The sequence below is a fragment of the Camellia sinensis genome, chromosome 15, assembly GCF_055761805.1.
Source record: "Camellia sinensis isolate YWXY chromosome 15, ASM5576180v1, whole genome shotgun sequence".
Lineage (NCBI taxonomy): Eukaryota > Viridiplantae > Streptophyta > Magnoliopsida > Ericales > Theaceae > Camellia > Camellia sinensis.
In genome coordinates this window covers 45,265,573-45,290,251 of record NC_138975.1, presented here as the reverse complement: position 1 = coordinate 45,290,251, position 24,679 = coordinate 45,265,573, and positions in this window count along the sequence as shown.

Below are 24,679 nucleotides of genomic sequence, written 5' to 3'. Positions count from 1 at the left end.
GAGGTCATCCTCCCACCTAGCTCAGCAAAGTCCATCGTTGCTGGGTCAGTGGACTTCGAGGATAATACAAGTATATGATCAGGGAATGAACCACCTGCGGGCGGTGCCCAGTTTACTTCAGATGTGGCATGCGGCGCGCACTGTTTTGAGCATTTGCGAATGCTGGTTTTTGTAGTTTCTGACTTGGGTGTTGAGTCAGTTCGATGGTTTTGTTTTGAGTCAATCTTTTTGATTAAGGGTCTGCCTCGTTGTATCGAGTCAGTCTTGTTGTACAGAAGTCGGGTGATTCCAGGGGTGTTACTTCGGATATCACTATTTTGTTTTGCGTTTGTCTTTCCGCTTTCTTTTGAGTCTGTTTCTGTTGTGGAGCAAGTTACACCAGAAGATCTGAATGAAACAATAGTAATTTTCACACTCTTGTGTTTGCTTTTGCCTTTCACCTGTTGTGCCAGAAATTTGAATGGAACGACAGTGCATTTTCACCTACTTTTCTATGCCTTTAAATCATTACATTGACCTAAGTTTTTCAAAACTTTTTGAACATTGTGATTAGAAACAAAGAGGAAGGAAATCCTCAGGATTTACAAAAATTTGATTAAACGAGAGGAAGAGAGGCATGCTAAGCCCTTAATGAATGAGATAATGTTTGTTAACGTGAGTACTGAGAAGGATCCTTGCTTGATCTAGATTGGTTCTACACTGTCTTCAGCGTGAGCGGTTTGTTACTTTCTTAAAAGATTTGAAAAAATGTTTTGCGTGGTTCTGCGAAGACCTGTGTGGAATCACTCTTGAGATTGTGCAGCTTAGGATCGCTCTTAGCCTCGAGACTCAACCCCTTTGCTTCCAAACCTTGAACCTTAATTCAGAATGTTCAAAGGTCAATCATGATATGAGGCCTATGTGGCCAGATTTGAAGCAGCCCATGAACTAGGGGCAAGAAGATGAAATGTTATCAAAGGAAGCTTGCAAAGCTAGATCAGAAGTAGCCCTCAAACTAGGGGAAGACTGGAAAGAATGCCAAATCCCAGAAGGGAGGAAAGAAGAAAGTTTTGTTGAAGAACAACCAAATTCCTATCCACAACACTAGCGGCAAATTCAGTCCCCCATTGGATGGACCTCTACATCATCAGTGAACAACAACCACTCTCCTGGATTCAGATGGCTTCGAGATTTCAAAACCATTTGACATGGACAAAGCTACACTTTTACCCTTGAGAGGCTCGTTGGGTTGAAAACCCGGAAGGGCGACCCAGGCAAAAGTTAGAGCAAATGACAAGAAAAGAAAAAGAACAAAAATAGAAAAATGCAGAAAATGAAAAAAAAAAAAAAGAAATGAAAAGAAGAAAAGAAAAGAAAATAAATGAATAGAAAAGAAAAAACAAAGCTCGTAAGGTTGAAAACCTGGAAGGGCTGCCTTGGCAAAAGTTAGAGCGCAAAAGGAGAGGTTAATGCCCGAGTGTACCTTAACTGGAACTACGTAAGGCCTGATTCCCATGTTTGGGATACGTAGGCAACTTCATTCAGAAGTCCAGCCGTAAACACTTCCAAATCGACTGTGTCCATGCAATGGTTTTGATCATCTTTGTTTTCTCTGTATCCGAGAGTTTGGTTGTGATCGTCACTTTGAGGACTGATTACGGTGTGATGCGGTACAATTTAAACAAGGGGCAACTTTCTGTTGCCATACAGTGCGCTGTAGTGCCATTCAGACAACGGGCAACCTTCCGTTGCCATGCAATGTCGTTTAGACAAGGGGCAATTTTCCATTGTTTTTAGATCTGAGGTTGTGCATCTCAAGAGTAGGTTCCATGCTCGTTGAGTGGTGGCCGTTTGCAAAAATAGTTTTGAGAATTTTTTTGACGAGTTGACTAATTCTCTCAAAAATTATTCCATTTTTCCAAAACTAGACCATTTCTTGGACCCAAAAAAGGAAAATTTTCAGTGCTCATAGCCTAACTAGCATGATTTCAAATCAGAAAGTTGAACAAGCATGTTAATCTAACTCTTATATTGATCAAAATTGTTTTAGTAGAAAGCCAAAACAAAAAATGGTCAGAATGATGAACTAGGGGTACAGTTAAGTCAGGTGTTTTGTCTTTTCCACATTGTCAACATACTTGCCAGAAAGGGCACTCTATTTTCCATAAAAAGGCACAACTGAAGTCAACAGCAAAAGGGCTGAAAGCTCTCAACATCCTCCAAGCAGCAAGGTATCAAGCCAAGTGCGAAGCATGAACTGGAAGGGATCAAGATATTCCACTCCCTCATCTGGACAGATTTGATCAGGTCCAAACTCCCCAGCAGAGCACCATCAATCGATGTCAGCTGTAGATTGGCTACATACCCAGATGTAACACAACCCCTCTGTGGGAAAGTTCGCTGTTGTGAGCAGAAGAAGCATCTAGCAGAATGCTAGGGGCACGAGCCCACAACCTCCTGATTATCCATCAACCACCCAGGGGAGGGATAAAAAAAAGAAGAGAGATTGAAGAATAGAGAGATATGCGTGGAGAGAAAAAGTGAGAAAAACGCTTTTTCAGAAAAAACAGACCCTGAGGGCTGAGTGATGTGAGAATCACAAATGAGAAAAGGGTGGAAAACAATACCCAGAGAAATAGGCTCCCTATGCACGTCTGGGTGTCGTGTCTTTTGTTTTGTCTCGATTCTTGTTTTTGAGTCGTTTCAAGTGTTTCTCGATGTGTTTAGGTTGCTTACCTTTTGTTTTTCTTTGTTGAGTCGTAGTGCGCTGTGTTCAGTCGTAGACTTAATACCCGGTCAAAAACTTATTTCTCATTTCAATTTCAAAAATGAATCGTTTTGTGCTCAGAGTGCTGTGCCATTCTCCACATATGTGCAAAACAAGATTTCTTTCTTTCATAAACCGCAGGGTTCAACCCAGGTCATGTGAGAACAGCAAAACCAAGACCTATCTGAAGCTATAGGTTCCAGACTGCAAAGCAAAAGAAAAGAGGGGAAATTTGGGGCATATGATTTTGTTTCAACTTCTACAAGTTCCGTCACTACATCCAGTATGTTCAGAATGAGTTGTGTGTTCAGAGTGAGCAGTGTGTTGTATAAGCTGTGCGCCAAATAAATAGAATACTGTGTTATGAGTTGTGTGTTTAGAATGAGCAGTGTGTTGTACGAGCTGGGTGTTCGAAGGGAACCGAATACTGCGTTGACAGTTTCAACCTAGGATAGGGATCAGAAGTGCTCTCCCTAAGTATCATTACATGCCAGGGGCATCTTGGTTGTGTTTGCGATTAGTTCCTAGGAGATCAACTGAGACAGTGAAAACTAGAGTTCGAATGGCTGATGCCTAGAACACAAAGGTTTGGAATTTCTAAGACTAAAGTCTGGTTTGAATACCCAGGGGTATATCCCCGGCTTGAAATCTATATGGAAGCCCCATAGGTCGAGGTAGTGTGTATGCACTTCAATTTGGATACTGATCTAACCTAGTCTGTCACCCCGTTGAAGAATAGGGAAAGTTGTGAGTATGATCAGGCAGAAAAGCGGCATCCATGGTTTCCCCAATAGATGTTGCTCCTCGTCAATATTCCAGAACCTTTGTACTGCGAGTTGAAGGTAAGTGTTCAAGGAACACAGAGGGGGGGATCCCCGTCAAAGTAGAGCGGTTTATCGCCACTCACCCAGTGAGGTGCTTTCTAAAGCGCCGCTATGCTTGTTTATTGCATTCCTTGAATGTAATGCATTGTTTTGCATTATACCTATCTTGTTTTTTCTCATTTTTGCACAATATTGTATGTACTGTTCATTTAGAGACGTTCCGGTTCAGTTTAACTGATACCTCTCTCCTCCTGCATTTGGCATGCGTTTGGACTTATCTTTTTTTTTTTCCCTCGCGTTTAATACGCGTTTAGATGACTGCGCTTTCCTTCATAGTCCTTTCCTCTCTTGCGTGTGTTACGCTGAGAGATGCTTCCTTTTCCCTCTTGCCTATGCTACGCTGAGAGGTTTCTACCTTTTCCCTCTCGCATGTGATACACTGAGAGGTCCGCTCTTATTCTTTCTGAAACACTAGGATACGTCCCTATGTTTCTCTCTCCTTGGTTTAGAGTATTTGGAATACGTTCCAATGCTCGTACCATTTTGAAACACTAGGATACGTCCCTATGTTTCTCTTTTTTTAGTTTAGAGTATTTGGAATACGTTCCAATGCTCATACCTTTCCGAAACATTGGGATACGTCCCTATGTTTCCCTCTCCTTGGTTTAGAGTATTTAGAATATGTTCCAATGCTCATACCATTTCGAAACACCGGGATACGTCCCTGTGTTTCTCTCTTTTCGGTTTAGAGCATTTGGAATACGTTCCAATGTTCATACCTTTCCAAAGCACGGGGATACGTCCCTATGTTTCTCTTTCCTTCGGGGAACACGGGGATACGTCCCTATGTTTCTCTTTCCTTCGGGAAACACGGGGATACAACCTTATGTTTCCCTTTTCTTTCCGAAGCACAGGGATATGTCCCTATGTTTCTCTTTCCTTCGGGGAACACGGGGATACGTCCCTATGTTTCTTTTTCCTTCGGGAAACACGGGGATACGTCCCTATATTTTCCTTTTCTTTTCGAAGCACAGGGATACGTCCCTATGTTTCTCTTTCATTCGGGGAACACGGGGATACATCCCTATGTTTCTCCTTCCTTCAGGGAACACGGGGATATGTCCCTATGCTTCTCTTCCCTTTTCAAAACACGGGGATATGTCCCTATGTTTCTCCTTTTGTTCCTTCCTCACACGATTGCAACGTGTTTGGAATTGTTGACCTTTTCTCATGATTTCAGCGTGGTTAGACTTGTTCCTTCCTCACACAATTGCAGCATGTTTGGAATTGTTGACCTCTTCTCACGATTTCAGCGCGGTTAGAGTTGTTTCTTCCTCACATGATTGTGGCGTGTTTGGAATTGTTGACCTCTTCTCACGATTTCAGCGTGGTTAGAGTTGTTCCTTTCTCACATGATTGCGGCGTGTTTGGAATTGTTGACCTTTTCTCATGATTTCAGCGTGGTTAGAGTTGTTCCTTCCTCACACGATTGCAGCGTGTTTGGAATTGTTGACCTCTTCTCATGAATCCAGTGTGGTTTGAGTGTCCCTCTTCCTTACACGATTTCAGCGTGTTTGGAATTTGTCTCAGGTTGCGTTTATACGCACCTAGTTGTTTGTTTTTCCTTCTCTCATGGTTCCAGTATGGTTGGACTTTTTCCCCTTTTGTATTTACTGTACTATCCTTCTCCTGCACTTGTTAGTGCATTGTTCGCGCTATTTTGCGCACCCTCCTGCACCTGTTAGTGCATTGTTCATGTTATTTTGCGCACCCTCCTGCACCTGTTAGTGCATTGTTCGTGCTATTTTGCGTACCTCACCTTCCCCTGTTAGTGCATTGTTCGGGCTGTTTTGCGCACCCCACCCGCACCTGTTAGTGCATTGTTCGCGCTATTTTGCGCACCCCACCCGCACCTGTTAGTGCATTGTTCGCGCTATTTTGTGCACCCTCCTGCACTTGTTAGTGCATTGTTCGCACTATTTTACGCACCCTCCTGCACCTGTTAGTGCATTGTTTGCGCTATCTTGCACACCTCACTTGCACGTGTTAGGGCCTTACATATCATTCTTGCTGTCTTGCGCACCTTTCTTCTACTTGTCAGTACATTGCATTGCGTTGTCATGCTTGCATTCCGTTACGCACTTCATCAATCTTGCGTTGTCATACATGTTCCTTACATTGCTATGCACATCTAGCTTGCATTGTTACGCATGTCTACTTCTTTAACTTGCGTTGTCACGCATGTTTTATTTCTTCTACTTCCGCTGTTACGCATGTTTTATTTGTTTTACCTACGCTGTTATGTATGTCTACTTCTTTAATTTGCGCTGTCACGTATGTTTTATTTCTCCAACTTGCGCTGTGATGCATGTTTTATTTGTTTTACCTGCGCTATTAAGCATGTCTGACTTGCGCTATTACGCATGTCTACTTCTTTAACTTGTGTTGTCACACGTGTTTTATTTATTCTACTTGTGCTGTTACGCATGTTTTATTTCTTCAACTTGCGCTATTACGCATGTCTTACTTGTGCTGTTACACATGTCTACTTTTTTAACTTGCGCTGTCACGCATGTTTTATTTCTTCTGCTTGCGCTGTTACGCATGTTTTACCTGTTTTACTTGCGCTGTTACGCATCTCTTACTAGCACTGTTACGCATGTCTACTTCTTTAACTTGCGCTGTCACGCATGTTTCTATTTCTTCTACTTGCGCTGTTACGCATGTTTTACTTGATTTTCTTGCGCTGTTACGCTCGTTAAGTGCATTGTTTCTCACCCCACTAACTTGCGTTGTTTTGCACTTCTTTAACTTGCGCTGTCACGCATGTTTTATTTCTTCTACTTGCGCCGTTACGCATGTTTTACTTGTTTTACTTGCGCTGTTACGCATGTTTTAACTTGTGCTGTCACGCATGGTTTATTTGTTTTACTTGTGCTGTTACGCATGTGTAGACACCCCATTTTTGACAGCCTATAAGACTTGGGCATTACTGATGGTTTACTTGGTGATAAAAGGTGTGCAGGGCAAAGATCCAGTTTCTTCGGCAAGGAGAGAGACAAGTCGCAAATTTACACCCCGTTTTGGACCAAAGCTATTTTGGATGGTTTTTAGACCTTAAAACCTTATCTCTCAAAACTTTTTTGAAATAAAGTTTCTGCAATGTTCCGAGGCTCGCATTTTGTCAAACGTTGCGCTTTTCGGTAAACCGAGCAGCGACAAACTGGAAATGAATGAAAGAGAGATGAAATCTTTGAAAAATATTTCAAAACACCTTGCTTAGGGGTTTGAAGTTGAAGAAAGGAGGGGAAGAGAGAAGAAACCAAGTTAGAGGAGAAGACAGGCATGAATCCGGGTAAAAGGAAGTCGAGCAGTCCTCGCTGAATTGGGCTTATTAGTCTGCGTACTTGGATTTTAGCTGTGGGGCCACCACTGTCGGAAAGCTCACTTCCAGGGCTTCATTTTGCACTCAAGAATCTCTTAAAGCCAAGTCCGGGTGGGGGAGATATGATCAGTTGAAGTTGGGCATCATACCAGTTGGATCGAATCTGCGCGGCTTCACCAAAAAGGACATAACTTTTTGCACAGGAGGAATTTTAATGCAAGGTTTGCGCCATTGGAAAGTTAACTTCCGGGGCTTCAATCTAGACATCCACCAGTCACTTTTTGACCATATCGGTCACCCATCGGCCATCCATTTAGCCGACCGGCCAAACAAATGGCCGACCGGCCAGTAAAAGTAGCCGACCAACCAATTTTGCTAGCCGACGACCTTCCGGATTATTCTACAGATTGACTAGATGCCAGCTGTGCCAGCTGTTTTACACCAGACCCTCTGTCCGAGGGGCTGCCTTCTGGGGGGAATTTTGAATTTAACTTTTCCCCCTTTTGCTTTGGCCTCTCCCTCTATATAACCAGCCCCTTACCTCCTCTCTAAGGGTTACAAAAACCAGCTGAGGCTTTGATACATACACCCTCTATATCTCTCTCCTTCAACCCTCCAAACCCTAAGGTTCTTGCACCCTTTGCACTACAACCCATAGCACCACACCTCTACACTCCATTCCAGCAACTTGGAGGCCATTTGAAGAGGTTGAGAGCTCAGAAACTTGGTCCGAGAGCTGCTGGTTTACTGCTCTACAAGGGTGAGTTCTTCTTTTCCCTTTTCTAGTCTTTTCTTGCTTCATCTATAAGCCATACTTGCAAGCATTTTTGGGCTCCGACCCAAATTGTAAATGGTCATATTTTCAGCTCCCCTTCATGTTTGATTAAGGACCTCTTGCTGTTTGAGGTCTCCTACTATCACTTGTCTCTTTATCTCCCTTTTAGGCCTTTATCTTGCATGATAGTTTAGCCTCACTTGTGCTAATTTTTGTGGCTTGATGTAAACTGTAAAGGGTCTTATTTTGAGCCCCTCTTCAACTTTGTTGTAGGGCTCATCGCTGTTTGGGGCCAGCTGCTGTCCCTTGCCTCTCTATCTCTCTTTTAGGGCCATTTTTGCATGATAGATTAGCCCTACTTGTGTTTGTTTTTGGGACTTGTCATAAACTAGAAATATGCATGTTTTGGGACTATCTTTCTCTTTCTTCATGTTTCATGATCAAACAATGCACGCTTTGTATAGCTATAAGTCATTCCATGTGCCTGATTTTGAGTTTCGGGGCTCATTTGATGCATCGGGTGCCATGTTTGCATGTTTCGGGGCTGTTTAGCATCACATTTCAGTGATGGAAATTACATGCTTGTATGCCATCTTACATCCCTTGCCATGCCTTGGTAGAGTGGCATTTGATGCCTTAGGTTCGGTCCTCGGTTTGCGTGCATGCGTGCACGCATTTCGATTGTCTCATTTTCATCTAATGGCCACTGATGTGAGTGTGGCTGAGGTCCACTCACATTGGTATAAGTCCATCTTGCATTGTGTATGCCATGTTTCAATGCATTGTGCATGTTATGTTGTTAGCATTGTGTGTGCCATGTAGTTGCATTGCATGTTTGTATGTTTGCTTGTATGCTTAGGTCGCATGTGCATTGTTGTGCATTGCCTCGCCTCTTGATCAACCATGATTGAGGTTGGGTCCCTTTGATGTGTTTTGTGCTCGCATTTCATTTGATATCGAAGTTGCATACTTGGCTTTTGGGCCATCATGCATTGAAATGCGTGATTGATGGCCCGAGGGTCGAGGGCCATGCTCTCTTGAGTCCATTACATGATAGGGAGTGTGTCCATCCATACATTTGCCTAAAAATTCCATGCCATACAGTGCTTGCCCTCTGCTGCTGTCAATTGCAGGTTCTGCAGGAAGTTTTGGCCGGTCGGCTACATACAGTGCAGGAATCTGTGGCCGATAGATCAAAAGGCAGCCGGTGATCATCTCCTCTGGCCGGTGACCATTTCTCCTAGCCGGTGGTGCTCCAAAGTGTGCAGAGAACCTATCCCAAGACTTTGGCAATCCCCAGAGGAGCAGGGCAGTGTTAACGAAGGCAACAGTGCTATGGCGGCAAGTTTCCGAGCGAGACGAGTCAAACATGCATCATTCGCGCATCCCGAGGCGGGGCTGTGGCCATTTTAATTATGCATTTAATTTTTTAATTAAATAGGACTTCTGTAATAATTAATTAAGTAGTTAGTTATTTATTCGGACAGTAATTTTTATTCGGTCCCTCCGAGTGAGGGCGTATTTGTAATAAGTGTGGGTGCGTGTGTGTATGTCTTCCAATCCCACATCTTTCTTCCCTTTTATTTACCTGCTTATGATGGTAGACTAGGGCATATTTAAATTAGCATACCTTATGCTATGCATGCGTGCATCCACACATTTGTCTTACATGCACCGGGCTCGACACATCATGCGAACTGCACTGGCATTTCAATTCCAAGTTGAGTACTTGTTAATTGCAGCATTTCACATGCCACGTGTAGATTAGCCGAGCTTGTCTAGATTGCATCCTTGCATGTGTCACATTAGCCATCTTGAACATGAACTAGGATCATGCATATGATTACTAACTAGTTTCTGTTTTAGCTTGGAGTACTAGGTGAGCTTTTATGCTTTAGCATACCCCATGCGTGTGAGTGTTGCTATAATTGCATGATTACCATGAGGCTAGCTGCTTATGTGATATAACTGCTTGAATGCTTGTGGATGGAGGTTGAATTACCTAAATTGGAATAATGCATTAAAACTGTGAGTTTTAAGCCCACTAGATAGTGGCAAAACCATCTTTCCTAAAGCCCACTTGAGGGTGGCAAAACCTGCATTTTAGCCTACTTGCGAGTAGCAAACCATTTCCAAAATAAACATGCAATGTTTTGTTCCGATTTGGGCGATTTGGTCTATACTTGTTTGCTGTGCGCATAACATAGTAATTCTAGGCTAATAACCGGAATAAGAACACATAACGTTTTCAAAATCGGATATCATGGTTAGTAGAGGCCGATCTTCGGATCGGGCGAGAGGGGGTGCTCATAGCTGACCTTCCCCAATTATACCCAAGTTCCCGAGCCGAGGTAACTTTGGTGATGACGGACACGTGGCCTTTGGCACCGAGTCAGGGTTTACTAAATTCCCCCATTAAAAAAATATTTAGGTGGCGACTCTGTATCTGGCAAAGCAGTTTATGTTTGGCACTTCTTTCAAAAATCTGTTTTTCTCAAAACGATTTACTGGATTTGGACTCTTTGGTTCAGATTAAGAACCGTGACAATTTGAGTCCGAACTGTAGTAGACCCGCAAAATGACTGGAACGGGACCTCATCCTCCCTGGACGTTCGGGGACGTCTACAGTTTCTGGCGACTCTGCTGGGGAGTTTAGAGAGCTTGACTCGAACTCGTGATATCCTAGTTTGATTTCATTTATGTGTTTCTTTGCATTGCATGTGCATTGGTGCGCCTAGGAACACAGTGTTTGCCATCTGCCATTCCTGAACGGTTTGCTGGAGGGTTGTCTTGTCAAGGCATGACCATAAGGCTGACCAGTTGTGGGCTCTGACAGTATGGGAACACAAACCCCGGTTTTACCGGGGCACCCTTTTTGACCATTCGACCTAGTGCATATTCGGAATCCATAGTGACCATTCCAAACTAGGATAGGTTGCTTACCCGATGCTAAGTTGTTTGAAACCGCTGCGTGCGTAGTGAAACCCTAGCTCCTGACGAAATAGGACAAGGAAACCGTACCCCAATATAGGGGTGTTTTGGCTCTCACTTATCTGCTATGTGCTTTAGAGTGCGTCTCTACAGGGAATGCGTGTATCAGTTTGCAAGTTTGGGCATTAGGCCTGTGGGCACCTGTTCAGTATTTTCGGTTTCAGTTTACCTGAGGATATCGGTTTATAGGAAGAATTATGGGGCAGAATTCAGTAAAAGGGCACAGTCATCCTACTATGCTCATATCTGTTTTGGCAAAATCAGGCTGAGGTGCTGTCTGTTTTCTCTTTTGCTAGGTAGTCTAGGAACCATAGCTTCAGAAGGCTCCACTATCCCCCGGGTACATTGGATTTGTGCTGATAGACTTTGTCGGGTCAGAGATTCAGTTCAAGGGCAATCGGTGTTCCTTCACCAGAGACAGGGTAAAAACGCCAGTCAGGCACAGATCATTAGTTCAACAGTCTTCGGATCAGCAGTTATTATCCATCTCACCTGCGTGCAGTTGGGTTGAGATATCTGCTTTTACCATAAAGACAGATATACCGATAGATCAGTTAGATCAGGGCAGTATGGCAGGAATTGAAGAGGTGGTGCGCCAACTCCAAGAAAGTATGAAAACCATGCAGCAGGACGTTGTTCGTCAAGTCGAATTTGCCAAACAACAGGCCGAGGTCATGGCTCAACAGGCAGAGTTAATTGCCCGGTTACAACAGCAAACCGGAGCATCTGCTCCACACCAGGTCCCTCCCCCACCAAGAGTCCCAACACCCGGGGAGACGGCGAATGTTCAGAACGTTCAGGAGGATACAGACATCCCAACGGGGTCGGCTCCGCCCCCGATTCTACCTCAACTATCCAAGGCACCCACTCCTATCAATCAATCGGATTCTTCCTTCGAGTCCAAGGTGGACCCCATGGCATTAAAAGTGAGCAAGCTTGAAAAGCTGTTCAAGAAATCTCAAGGTGTGAAGTCTATTTCGGACATTGAGGACGGGTATACCGACGCAGCCGTGACACTGCCAGATCGGTTTAAGATGCCACAAATTGATTGTTTTGATGGATCCAGGGATCCCATGGTGCACCTGCGACTGTTTTCAGATATTCTAAGGCCGATGGGCCTCACCAGACTACAGAAGCTTTCACTATTTGGCCGGACCCTATCAGGTGTAGCGGCCATCTTGTATGCAAAACTGGAAGATGATGTCAAGAGAAACTGGGATGAGATGGCTGAGGCATTCATTGCATAGTACTCCTATAACACTCAAATCGAGATTACGACCCGTGATCTTGAGACGACAAGGCAGGATCCTGCAGAGAGCTTCTTGGAATTCGTGGCCCGGTGGAGGGCGAAGGCCTCGATGATTACTCTAAGGCCTACTGATAAGGATCAAATTCGGATGATCGTGCGCAATCTCCAGCCTAAGCTAATGCAGAAAATGATCGTGCTCCCCTTCCCTACCTTTTCAGATTTGCATGAGATGGGAGTACAGATCGAGGATGCCATGAATCAGGGCCTCATTGACCAGGAGAAGGAGCAGCCCAGGAGGGCGTTCACCCGCAGTTCGAATGCGACCACCAGCGGTGATGTAGCTGTTAGGACTTCAGACGTGGGCATGGTCGCCACCACCACACCGAGAGCAGCCACCCCCTTTGTTGGTGCATCCACTTCAAACGCCCGAACTTCGGACTATCTACCCCAAGGCAAGAGGGTTTTCACCCCGCTCTTTATGCCTTTGTCTAAAGCTCTAGGGGTCCTACTCAGGAAAGGGCATCTGAAACCGTTTGAACAACGGCCCCTACCCGATCCTCTCCCTGCAAAGCATGACCGGACTAAGTACTGTGCTTTCCATCAACAAACCGGTCATGACACCGACAGATGCGTTCGTCTCTGCCACGAGATACAAAATCTGATTGACAATGAGGTCATCGTCGCACCAAGCTCTGCAAAGTCTATCGGAACTTGATCAGTGAACTTGTGGGGGATAATGTGATGTGATCAGAGGTTGGACCACCTGCGGGCGGCACTCAGTTTACTCCAGATGTGGCGTATGACACGCACTGTTTTGAGCATTTTTGAATGCTAGTTTTGTACATTTTGACTTGGGTATTGGGTTAGTCTTGTTGTGTTGTTGTGAGTCTGTCTCTTTGTTTTGAGTCACTCCTTTCATACTGAGTCAGTCGGGTCTGTCTTATTGTATCGAGTCAGTCCTGTTTTATTAGAGTCAGGTGATTTCGAGGGTGTTACCTTCGATATCACTTGCTTGTTTTGTGTTTGTCCTTTTGCTTTCCTTTAAGTCTGTTTCTGCCAGGGAGCCAGTTGTGCCAACAGATTTGAATAGAACAGTAGTGATTTTCACACTCTTGTGTTTGCTTCTGCCGTGTGCCAGTTGTGCCAGAAATTCTAAATGAGATGGCAGTATTTGACTAGAAGCTGTGTCTTTTCTGTGCCTTGAATTCATTGCATCGACCTAAGTTTTCCAAAACTTTTTTCGAAACATTGTGAGAAAAACAAAGAGGAAGGAATTCCTCGGATTTTCCAAAACTTGATCAATTGAGAGAAAGAGAGTCATGTTAAGCCCTTAATGATCGAGATCATGCTTGTTAGTATGAGTACTGAGAAGGATCCTGGCTTGATCCAGATTGGTCCTATACTGTCTTCAGCGCGAGCGATTTGTCGCTTTCTTAAAAGATTTCAAAAACTGTTTTGCGCGGTCCTGTGAAGACTTGTGTGGAATCACTCTTGAGATTGTGCAGCCTAGGATCACTCTCAGCCTCAAGATTCAATTCATTTCTCTTCGAACCTTGAACCCATTCAGAACGTTCAACGGTCAGCCGCCATGTGAGGCCTGTGTGGCCAGATTCAAAGCAGCCCTCGAACAAGAGGCATGAAAGTCATATCAAGAAGATCAGATTTCATCAGAAGAGGCTTGCGAAGTTAGAACAAAAGCACCCCTCGAACTAGGGACAAAAATGTCCGATATGCTCGAAGAGCCGAAGGTGGATCCTTCAGTAAATTAATGCAATGGCCACTCTTCTGGATACGGATGGCTGCAAAACCCTAAAACCATTTGGCATGGACTTGTTACACTTTTACCCTTTGAGAGGCTCGCTGGGCCGAAAACCCGGAAGGGCGACCCAGGCAAAAGTTAGAGCAAGAGAAAAGAACAAAAAAAAAAGGAAAAGAAAATAACAAGAATAAAAGAAAAAAAAGAGAAAAGAAAAAAAATAAAAAAAAAAAAAAAATAAAAAAAAAAAAAGAATGAAAAAGAATGAAAAGATACAAAATTGAAAAAAAGAAGAACAAAGCTCGCAAGGTCGAAAACCCGCAACGGGCGCCTTGGCAAAAGTTAGAGCCTAAAAAGGAGAGGTTAATACCCGAGTGTACCTTAACCCCGTACTACGTAAGGGTTGATTCTCATCCTTGGGATACGTAGGCAACTTCATTCTGAAGTCCAGCCCTAAAACACTTCAAATTCGATCATGTCCATGTAATGGTTCTAATAATCTTTGCCTTCTCTGTATCCGAGAGTTCGGTTGCAATCATCGCTTCGAGGACTGATTATAATGCGCTGCGGTGTCATTCACACAAGGGGTAACTTTTCGTTCTCATTCAATGCACTGTGGTGCCATTCAAACAAGAGGCAACTTTCCATTGCCATGCAGCTCTCTTCGAGCAAGGGGGCAATTTTCGTCCAGATCTGAGGTTGTACGTCTCAAGAGTAAGTTCCGCGCTTGTTAAGCATCGGTTGTTTGGAAAAATAGTTTTTGAGAATTTTTACTGAGGTTGACTAATTTTCTCGAAAATTGTTCCATCTTTTCCAAAAGCTGGACCATTTCTTGGACCCAAAAAAGAAAAATTTTCAGTGCTCATAGCCTGACTTGCATGATTTCAAATCAAAAATCGAACAAGTGTGTTAATCTAACTCTCATGTTGGTCAAAATTGTTTTAGTAGAAAACCAAAACAAAAAATGGTCAAAATAATGAACTAGGGGCACAGTTGAGTCAGGCTTCCTGTCTTTTCCCTGTTGTCAATGCATTTGCCAGAAAGAGCACTCTACTTGCCAGAAAGGGCACAACTGAAGTCAACAACAAAGGGCTGAAAGCTCTCTCATCCTCCAAGCAACGAGGTATGAAGACAAGTGCGAAGCACGAACTGGAATGGGGCGAGCTATTCCACTCCCTCATCTGGACAGATCTGATCATGTCCGAACTTCCCAGCAGAGCATCATCAACTGATGTCAGCTACAGATTTGCTACATACCCAGTTGTAGAGCAACCCCTCTGTGGGCGGAATTCACTGTTGTGAACAAGAATCAAAAGCTGGTAGAATACCAGGGGCAAGGGCCCACGACTTCCTGTTTATCCATCAACCACCCAGGGAAGGGATTGAAAAAAAGAGAGATTGAAGAATAGAGAGATGTGCGATGAGAGAAAAAGTGAGAAAAGGGCTTTTTTAGAAAAATAGAGCTTGAGGGCCGAATGATGTGAGGGTCACAAATAAGAAAGGGTGGGAAACAATACCCGGTGAAACAGGCTCCCTGTGCACGTCTGTGTGTCGTGTCTTTTGGTTTTGTTTGTCTCGATTCTTGCTTTGAGTCATTCCGAGCATGTCTCGATGTGTTTAGGTTGTTTACCTTTTGTTTTTCGTTGTTGAGTCGTAGTGCGCTGTGTTCAGTCGTAGGCTCAATACCCAGTTAAGAACTCATTTCTTAACTTCAAAAATAAAACCGCTTTGTGCTTAGAGTGCTGTGCCATTCTTCACGTTTGTGCAAAACAAGATTCGTTCTTTCATAAAACTGCAGGGTTCAACCCAAGTCATGTCAGAACAGTAAAACCAGGACCTATTTGAAGCTATATGGGTTCCAGACTACAAAACAAAAGCAAAAGAGGAAAATATCGGGTATCTGAGTGTGCTTCAACTTCGGAAAACTTTGTGATTGTGCTCCGGATGTACCTCTTCAGGCCTTGTCAGTGCTCCGAAGAATGAGTGTGCCTCTACTCCAAGCTTAAGCCTGCTTCAAGTCAGAATGGCAATTAAAGCAGCAGCAGATGTTATCTCTCGCCAATGTAAACAGGGTGTCCCTTTTTCGAGCAGAGTTGTGTTGCCAAGTCCTTCGAAAGGTAAATCGGAGGCACCAGAGTACATGTTTGATGCCCTTCCATTGCGTAGAATGCGAACTTTCATATACACTTCGGTTGCATGCGTGCCGCGCATCGTTATGTTTCTGCATAGAATATGCTTTCAATGTTGCATAGAAAATGCCCCCATACTTGCATAGAAAATGCATTTTATCGCATTGTCTTGTGCACCTGCATTGCATTGTTTTGCGCGCTCCTTTGTTTGGAAACACTAGAATACGTCCTTTTGTTTCTTATACCTTTCTGAAACACCGGGATACGTCCCTACGTTTCCGTTTCTCTCTCTTTCCGAAACACCCGGATACGTCCCTATGTTTCCGTTTCTCTCTCTTTCCGAAACACCGAGATACGTCCCTATGTTTCTCCCTTCTTTCGAAACACCGGGATACGTCCCTACGTTTCCCTTTCTCCTTCTTTTCCGAAACACCGGGATACATCTCTATGTTTCTCCTACCTTTCCGAAGCACCGGGATACGTCCCTACGTTTCCGTTTCTCTCTCTTTCCGAAACACCGAGATACGTCCCTATGTTTCTCCCTTCTTTCGGAACACCGGGATACGTCCCTACGTTTCCCTTTCTCCTTCTTTTCCGAAACACCGGGATACATCTCTATGTTTCTCCTACCTTTCCGAAGCACCGGGATGCGTCCCTATGTTTCTTCTTCCATTCCGAAACAACGGGATACGTCCCTATGTTTCTTCCTTTTCTCCGAAACACAGGGATACGTCCCTATGTTTCTCTTTCCATTCTGAAACAACGGGATACGTCCCTATGTTTCTGTTTCCATTCCGAAACAACAGGATATGTCCCTATGTTTCTCCTCCTCTCCGAAACACCAGGATACGTGCCTATGTTTCTTCTCCTTTGTCGAAACACCGGGATACGTCCCTATGTTTCACCTCCTTGTTCGTAACACTGGGATACGTCCCTAATCCTTGGGATACGTCCCTAATCTTTGGGATACGTCCCTAATCCTTGGGATATGTCCCTAATCCTTGGGATACGTCCCTAACCTTTAGGATACGTCCCTATGTTTCTCCCTCTTCGGTTAAAAGCGTTCGGAATACGTTCAAATGCTCACACCATTTCGAAACACCGGGATACGTCCCAATGTTTCTCCCTTCTTTCCGAAACATCGGGATACGTCCCTATGTTTCTCCCTCTTCGGTTAAAAGCGTTCAGAATACGTTCCAATGCTCACACCGTTCCGAAACACCGGGATATGTCCCTATGTTTCTCCTTGTCCCCTTTCCCTACACGATTTCAGTGTGTTTGGAATTCATCTTAGGTTGCATTGTCATGCACACCTCTTCACTTGCGTTGTCACGCACATTCCACTTGCAATGTTTTGAATTATCAAACCGGCTTCGCAAAAGCGTATAAGTCCAATTACAAACCGGCTTCGTGAAAGCGTATAAGTCCAATTACAAACCGGCTTTGCGTAGCATATAAGTCCAATGTTCAAACCGGCTTCGCGTAGCGTATAAGTTCAATTATCAAAGTCTTCCTGCATATCATTTGCATCCTGCCCCTGAACTACGCTGGTTTGATTCCTTGCAAAGGGATACGTAGGCAGCCTGCGGGCACAACCATTCATTCATTTGTATTTTGTTTGTTTGTCCAAGTCTTCGGCCTTGTCAAAAATAGGTCGTCTTTGGGCTTTGACATTCACTCCCGTCATTCTTATGACTTCCGAGTTCTTTCAAAGAGGGGCAACTGTGGACACCCCATTTTTGACAGCCCATAAGACTTGGGCATTACTGATGGTTTACTTGGTGATAAAAGGTGTGCAGGGCAAAGATCCAGTTTCTTCGGCAAGGAGAGAGACAAGTCTCAAATTCGCACCCCGTTTTGGACCAAAGCTATTTTGGATGGTTTTTAGACCTTAAAACCCTCTCTTTCAAAACTTTTTTGAAATAAAGTTTCTGCGATGTTCCGAGGCTAGCATTTTGTCAAACGTTGCGCTTTTCGGTAAACCGAGCAGGGACAAAGTGGAAATGAATGAAAGAGAGATGAAATCTTTGAAAAATCTTTCAAAACACCTTTCTTAGGGGTTTGAAGTTGAAGAAAAGGAGGGGAAGAGAGAAGAAACCAAGTTGGAGGAGAAGACAGGCATGAATCCAAGTAGAAGGGAGTCGAGCAGTCCTCGCTGAATCGGGCTTATTAATCTGTATACTTGGATTTTAGCTATGGCGCCACCACCGTCGGAAAGCTCACTTCCGGGGCTTCATTTTGCCCTCAAGAATCTCTTAAAGCCAAGTCCGGGTGGGGGAGATATGATCAGTTGAAGTTGGGCATCATCCTAGTTGGATCGAATCTGTGCGGCTTCACCAAAAAGGGCATAACTTTTTGCACAGGAGGAATTTTAATGCAAGGTTTGCGACATTGGAAAGCTAACTTCCGGGGCTTCAATCTAGACACCCACTGGTCACTTTTTGACCTTATCGGCCACCCATCGGCCATCCATTTAGCTGATCGGCCAAATAGATGGCCGACCGGCCAGTAAAAGTAGCCGACCAACCAATTTTGCTAGCCGACGACCTTCCGGATTATTCTATAGATTGACTAGATGCCAACTGTGCCAGCTGTTTTACCCCAGACCCTCTGTCCGAGGGGCTGCCTTTTGGGGGGAATTTTGAATTGGATTTTTCCCCCTTTTGCTTTGGCCTCTCCCTCTATATAACCAGCCCCTTACCTCCTCTCTAAGGGTTACAAAAACCAGCTGAGGCTTTGATACATACACCCTCTATATCTCTCTCCTTCAACCCTCGAAACCCTAAGGTTCTTGCACCCTTTGCACTACAACCCATAGCACCACACCTCTACACTCCATTCCAGCAACTTGGAGGCCATTTGAAGAGGTTGAGAGCTCAGAAACTTGGTCCGAGAGCTGCTGGTTTACTGCTCTACAAGGGTGAGTTCTTCTTTTCCCTTTTCTAGTCTTTTCTTGCTTCATCTATAATCCATACTTGCAAGAATTTTTGGGCTCCGACCCAAACTGTAAATGGTCATATTTTGAGCTCCCCTTCATGTTTGATTAAGGACCTCTTGCTGTTTGAGGTCTCCTACTATCACTTGTCTCTTTATCTCCCTTTTAGGCCTTTTTCTTGCATGATAGTTTAGCCTCACTTGTGCTAATTTTTGTGGCTTGATGTAAACTGTAAAGGGTCTTATTTTGAGCCCCTCTTCAACTTTGTTGAGGGGCTCATCACTGTTTGGGGCCAGCTGTTGTCCCTTGCCTATCTATCTCTCTTTTAGGGCCATTTTTGCATGATAGATTAGCCCTACTTGTGTTTATTTTTGGGACTTGTCATAAACTGGAAATATGCATATTTTGGGACTATCTTTCCTCTGTCTTCATGCTTCATGATCAAACAATGCATGCTTTGTATAGCTATAAGTCATTCCATGTGCCTAATTTTGAGTTTCGGGGCTCATTTGATGCATCGGGTGCCATGTTTGCATGTTTCGGGGCTGTTTAGCATCACATTTCAGTGATGGAAATTACATGCTTGTATGCCATCTTACATCCCTTGCCATGCCTTGGTAGAGTGGCATTTAATGCCTTAGGTTCGGTCCTCGGTTTTCGTGCATGCGTGCACGCATTTCGATTGTCTCATTTTCATCTAATGGCCACTGATGTGAGTGTGGCTGAGGTCCACTCACATTAGTATAAGTCCATCTTGCATTGTGTATACCATGTTTCAATGCGTTGTGCATGTTATGTTGTTAGCATTGTGTGTGCCATGTAGTTGCATTGCATGTTTGTATATTTGCTTGTATGCTTAGGTCGCATGTGCATTGTTGTGCATTGCCTTGCCTCTTGATCAACCATGATTGAGGTTGGGTCCCTTTGATGTGTTTTGTGCTTGCATTTCATCTGATATCGAAGTTACATACTTGGCTTTTGGGCCATCATGCATTGAAATGCGTGATTGATGGCCCGAGGGTCGAGGGCCATGCTCTCTTGAGTCCATTACATGATAGGGAGTGTGTCGATGCATACATTTGCCTAAAAATTCCATGCCATACAGTGCTTGCCCTCTGCTGCTGTCAATTGCAGGTTCTGCAGGAAGTTTTGGCCGGTCGGCTACATACAGTGCAGGAATCTGTGGCCGATAGATCAAAAGGCAGCCGGTGATCATCTCTTCTGGCCGGTGACCATTTCTCCTAGCCGGTGGTGCTCCAAAGTGTGCAGAGAACCTATCCCAAGACTTTGGCAATCCCCAGAGGAGCAGGGCAGTGTTAACGGAGGCAATAGTGCTATGGCAGCGAGTTTTCGGGCGAGACGAGTCAAACATGCATCATTCGCGCATCCCGAGGCGGGGCTGTGGCCATTTTAATTCTGCATTTAATTTGTTAATTAAATAGGAATTCTGTAATAATTAATTAAGTAGTTAGTTATTTATTCGGACTGTAATATTTATTCGGTCCCTCCGAGTGAGGGCATATTTGTAATAAGTGTGGGTGCGTGTGTGTATGTCTTCCAATCCCACGTCTTTCTTCCCTTTTATTTACCCGCTTATGATGGTAGACTAGGGCATATTTAAATTAGCATACCTTATGCTATACATGCGTGCATCCACACATTTGTCTTACATGCACCGGGCTCGGTACATCATGCTAACTGCACTGGTATTTCAATTCCAAGTTGAGTACACTTTAATTGCAGCATTTCACATGCCACGTGTAGATTAGCCGAGCTTGTCTAGATTGCATCCTTGCATGTGTCACATTAGCCATCTTGAACATGAACTAGGATCATGCATATGATTACTAACTAGTTTCTGTTTTGGCTTGGAGTACTAGGTGAGCTTTTATGCTTTAGCATATCGCATGCGTGTGAGTGTTGCTATAATTGCATGATTACCATGAGGCTAGCTGCTTATGTGATATAACTGCTTGAATGCCTGTGGATGGAGGTAGAATTACCTAAATTGGAATAATGCATTAAAACTGTGAGTTTTAAGCCTACTAGATAGTGGCAAAACCATCTTTCCTAAAGCCCACTTGAGGGTGGCAAAACCTACATTTTAGCCTACTTGCGAGTAGCAAACCATTTTCAAAACAAACATGCAATGTTTTGTTCCGATTTGGGCGATTTGGTCTATACTTGTTTGCTGTGTGCATATGTAGACGTCCCCGAACGCCCCGGGAGGGTGAGTCCCGTTCTGTTCATTTTGGGGTCACTACAGCTCGGACTCGATTTGTGTCACGGTTCTTAATCTTGAACCAAAGAGTCCAAATTTGGCAAATCGTTTTGAGAAACAGATTTTTGGAAAGAAGAGCCAAACATGGACTGCTTTGCCAGATACAGAGTCGCCACCTAAATATTTTTTTTTTTATGGGGGAATTTAGGAAATCTCGGCTCGGTGTTGAAGGCCACATGTCCGTCATCACCGTGATATCCGTTTTTGAAAACATTATGTGTTCTTATTCCAATTGTTAGCCTAGAATTACTATGTTATGCGCACAGCAAACAAGTATAGGCTAGATTGCTTAATTTGGAAAGAAACATTGCATATCCGTTTGTTTTGGAAAATGTTTTGGAATTTGCCACTCGCAAGTAGGCTAAAATACGGATTTCAACGAGTTTTCCTAACTCAAACAATCCAACCTTCACCCACAGGCATTCAAACAGTTTATAACACATAAGCATCTAGCCACATGGTAAACATACTGTCATGATAGCATTCACACACATGCGATGATGCTAAAGCGTAAATACTTACATCGTACTCCAAGCCAAAACAATAAACCGGTTAGCAAACATACGTGATCCTAGTTCATGTTAAATTGCCTAATGCAGCACATACAGGATGCAATTAGATAGGCTCGGCTAAACTAAACATGGTATGTGAAATGCTACAACTATCACGTATTCAATTTGAAATTGAAGTACAAATGCCGTTAGTGTGATGCACCGAGCCCGGTGCATGCGATACAAATGCATGAGTGCACGCATGCATAGCATAAGGGATGCTAATTTTAAATATGCCCTAGTCTACCATCATAAGCAGGTAAATAAAAGGGAAGAAAGACGTGGGGTTGGAAGACATACACACACTCACGTACACTTATTACACAATTGCCCTCACTCGGAGGGTCCAGATGAATATTACAATCCGAATAATAAACAAATAAATTATTACAGAATTTCTAATTTACTTAACATAATGGATGCAAAAGGAAGAAAGGTGGCCACAGCCCCCCGCCTCGGGATGCGCGAGTGATGCATGCTCGAACCTGTCTCGTCCGGAAAGCCCGCACCATACCATTGCTGCCTCTGTTTTTACTGCCTTGCTTCTCTGAAAAATGCCAAAGTTCTGGGACAGGTTCCTTGCACACTGCAGAATACCACCGGCTGGAGGAAGTACCCACTGGCAGTGTATAGCTTCCATCGGCTTCTAATTGAGTCATCGGCCATTCACCAATGGCCGGTCGGCACTGAATTATGCCGGTCGGCAGAAACTTCCTGCAGGAGACAGTTTTGACAGCAACAGAGGACAGACAGCATATGGCATGGGATTTCAGGTACATGTAAGCATGGTCATGTCCCCCATCATGTGTTGAACTCAAGGAAGCATGACCCTCGATCCTTGAGCCATCAATTGTGCATGATAGCCCAAGAGATCAAGCTTGTCATTTGATGTAAGAATGCATGCAACACACAAATGAGGACCAAGGCCTTATCATGTCAAAGTCAAAGGCCCCGGTGACCGAGAGTTAAGGCACGTTGCATCACTTACGGTATGAATGCTCCTTAACCCTCACACTTGGTTTGACACCCCAAACCAAGTAATGCAATGCATGTTATGCTCACAAGGCTCAAAATGCAACATGATACTAATTATGCAAGGCATGCCAAATGCCATGCAACTACTATGGCAAATATGTAATGCTAGGCATGCAAGATGCAAATGCAATGCGAACATGGACAATTTAAGCAATAAGACCATCATGTTACAACACCTAATGAAGCAATCACGCAACAAACATGAAACAAGCATGCAATGGTGGCTTAAAATGGTAAAGGGGCAAACCTTAATTCACCTCAAAACAGTACCTAAAAGTGCCCAAAATGATGGACAAACTCTCATGCCAACATGCAAGCCAATGGACCTAGGGCTAAGGCACAAAAAAAGGGCATTTTACTTCTACCAATATGACCAATCATGGCATGAATTAGACAAGTAAAAACAGAACTTTAGCATGCAAAAATGGACTCCAAAACCCACTAATATGGCAATTTAAGTGGCTCCAATGAGATGCATGCACCAAAGCTCATTACAAGGCATAAAAGGGCATATCCTCAAAGCATGAAAGAGGTCACATATGCAAGCATACAAGCATGATTTATGGACTGAAATATGATCCTACATGATGCCAAATCATGAGGATGGACTAAGCTACGCATGCTAGAGGTCAATATGCTCGAGGCTTACAAGCCAAAACACAAAGAGAGGACACCAAACATGGCAAGCATGACTGAAACAAATGGCCAACAGACCTTGAACATGGTGAAATAATGTCAATATCTTCATGAAATTAGGCCAATACATGCAAGAACCATGACCTAAACACAAGATGCATTTCTAGGCCAAATAGAGGAATGTAAAGCAAGTATGTTAAGCATGCAAAGGGGTACAAATCCGACCAAAAACAGAGATCATATGCGACCTAAGGACACCCAAAAAGTTCTGAAATAGGGCCAAAAACAATCAAGCATACATGTTGCCCTTTAAGCCAAAAGGCAATGAAATGAGGCAATGAAGGGAGAGGGGTGTCCCTCCCCTATACAAGACTTCAAATCACCTTCCTCACCATTGAAAACCCACTGGTTTTTAGTGGTGAGAAGACCAAAACACTCAAGCAAACAAGGCCTCACAAAGGAAGCACCAAAATGGCCAAATAAGGCCTAAGAGGGTGAGTTTGAACTCAAATCACAAAATACCCTTAATGAAAGTTCTTAAGCATGAAAATATAAGCCTTTTTTTATGTTATACACAAAAGCTAAATCAGTAAGCAAGATAGGTAAAAGACTAGTGCAAGTTTGGGGAAACTAAAGCAAAGTGCTCACCCTTGAAGCACACCTCAAGAACAGCCAATGCAGCCCTCTTCTTTTGATCAAAAACAGCCCCAAAACTCAAGAATCAACCCTCGAAGTCCCTCAATCTCGGAGCAAGGTGTAATAGTGTGTGTATTAGTGCAAAAGTAAGGTAAAATCACACTTTTAGGCCAAGAAACACACACAAGGGAGGAGAGAGAGGGAAATATAGAGAGTGGGTGTATCTATATGTATAAGCTCTGGCTTTGCCTTCAAAGTTTCTCTAACCTAGAACAAGGAGAAGACCTCTCCTCTTATAGAAGTCCCTCTTGCAAAGCTTACACAACAAGCTTGCTTAGAGGGAAATCCCTCCATACACGTGTGTGGAGGGAAGCAGAGTTGGTGCCAGCTATCACAGCTGGCACAAAATATCTACATAAAGTAGATGAACAGTGGTCTGCTACTCAAAATTGCCATTTTGACAAAATTTAGTGCCGACCGGCAATAAATAGTGCCGACCGGCAGAAAAGATTGCCGACTGCAACAAAACGCTAGCCGGTGGTCTGTGGCTATGGCCGGTGATGTGTGGGGATGCCTCACAAGGCATTCCCTGCCCCTCCAAGGCAAAACACAAGTGTTTGGTGCAAAACCAGACACTAAACGATCGAGTTCGGAGATCCCGAGGCAAGGCGCGTAGCCGAGACCTCCGGGAACTCCAAACGAACACAAACAAGGGTAATCACCAAGTGTTCCAATGGTGACGTTCAAGTC